The sequence below is a fragment of the Chrysochloris asiatica genome, unplaced genomic scaffold, assembly GCF_000296735.1.
Source record: "Chrysochloris asiatica unplaced genomic scaffold, ChrAsi1.0 scaffold00007, whole genome shotgun sequence".
Taxonomy (NCBI): Eukaryota; Metazoa; Chordata; class Mammalia; order Afrosoricida; family Chrysochloridae; genus Chrysochloris; species Chrysochloris asiatica.
The window spans coordinates 11,356,628-11,358,867 of NW_006408525.1; positions in this window are offsets into that span (position 1 = coordinate 11,356,628).

Sequence of the window (2,240 nt, forward strand, 5' to 3'; positions counted from 1 at the left end):
CTGTTAACTATGAAAATTTGTGCTGCTGTAGGGTAAACGTTGGGCTGCTAACCACAAGGTCAGTCAGCAGTTCAAAACACCAGCAACTCCACGGGAGAAAGACAAGGCTATTCCTGTCAAGATTTTACAATCTTGGAAATCTTTACTATGGGGTTGCTTTGAGTCTGAATTGACTCAGTGGCAGTGAGTTTGAGTTTTTGACCCCAGATCTGAAGCCTTGGTGGTACAGGGGTTAAGTTTGACTGCTAACTGAAAGGTCAGTGGTTCAAACCCACCAGCTGCTCTGTAGGAGAAAGATGTGACAGTCTGCTTTTATAAAGCTTGGTTAGGGTTAGGAAAACCCCATGGGGCAGTTCTACTCTGCTATCCTATAGGGGCGCTATGAGATGGAATTGATTTGACAACAATGGGTTTGGTTTTTGTTTTGGGGACCCCAGATCTTCTGACTTAGACTCTCTGGGGTGATATTTAACAAGACCAGTTTAGCAAGCCCTCCAGGTGAGTATGATGCACTCTGAGTGATGGCAGTACAGACACAGAAGAAGGAAAGGACCAATACCAATAGGAGAGACTAAAGAAGTTGGGAAGTGACCTGCATGTCTGGGTGAGTTATTCTGTTGGTGATGGAGGGAACTTTCAAAGGGGACCAGCTCGAAGACATCATCAAAAGAGACAGGTTTGAGATGCTGAGCATCTCAGCTGGGTTGGTGGTGGCAAGGGGAGCTTGTCCTCAGGTGGCTGAGAGGAACCTGTACATATAGCCCAGAGGAGCTGAGAGAGCAGTCCTGCCTGAAGAAGACAGACTTTGCTTACATGCTTTCTGATCCCTAGTTGTACCCCATACTTCCTAAATAAGCTACTTAACTGTACTTCCTAAATAAGCTACTTAACTGTAAGTGTGGCCTGCCAGTTCTGTGTGGCTGTTGCAACAGCTTATTGAACCCAGTAAAGAAGTAGGAAGGTGCCATGTGAGGGATGACTGGGATCACTGGATAAAAAGGTTGGAGAGAAGAGGTATGTCTGACCTTCATGTCCTAGGCATCTCCCTGGGGCTGATCTTGACTTGCATTATCTCCCCTGAAGTTAAACAGGTTCTGACACTGTTACCGTTTTTTACTATTACTGGAAATTTACAAGGTCTCATTGTAATTCCACTGTCCAGGACAACTACTGATCTATTGGTGTATTTCTTTCCAGTCTTTTCTCTCTGCATTTTTTCTTTATGTAGTTGAAAGCACACCATATCTATCAATTTGCATCCTGCTTAATTTGCTTAACAAAATAGTATAAATCTCAGTGTGCTTTCAGGCTCACTGTCTCTAAACTGTTTATTGTCACAGGAACCCTGTGTGGAGGGTGGCCAGGGTGGTACTCAAGAGGAGGTAACAGAGGTTTAGAGAGCAAAGATAATTTGCTCTATAAACATCAGACTGTGAGGAATTCTACAGACACACAGCCTGGATTCGTCAACACGTGAATTGTAGGGGAAAGGAATGGGAGGGGAAAACCTGTAGTTTAAAATAGACTTCAAAGACAAACAATGGGCAAGATGAAAGTTTAGTGTTTAGGGATGTACATTTGCATGATAAAGAAAGAAATGCAAGGAAGTAATTACTATAAATGTCAGCTTGTGGGCACGTGGTGAGGGTTTTGGGATGGCTGGCAATGTTTTATTTCTTAACCTGGGTGGTGGCTACCAGAGTGTTTGACTTACGATGTAGTCAACCAAGCTTACTTTTTTGTGGTTCTCTGTATCTCTGTTTGTTTTATTTTAAAAAACAAGATCAGAAGTGAAAAAAGAACTTGCTCAAGGTCCCATGTGGCAGGATCAGGACTAGAACCCATGTCCACAGGCTCTCTTCTCAGAGCCTTCATTGTGCTGATACCCTACACTCCCCTACACTAAGCTTTGGGGATTGTTCACTCACCTTCTCTCATCTTCTACCCCCAAAACTACTGAATGCTGGAAACACTATAGATTCACAGTTCATTTTGGCTGACATTTAGGACCAATCTGAGAAGAAAACTGGCGTGACGCTTCTTTGAGCCAAATGAGGCAATTCTTTTTTTTTTTCTCTCCAACTTTTTGTGAATTGAGTGAAGGAAAACAGACAAGATCATCAGTTTTACTTTCAACCAATCATACGGTTTGTTTCATCTCAATGATTATAATCCCCTCCCTGCCAACAACAGTTATCCTGCTTCCTCCCTATGGCTTTCCTTTTTTTTTTTTTTTTTTT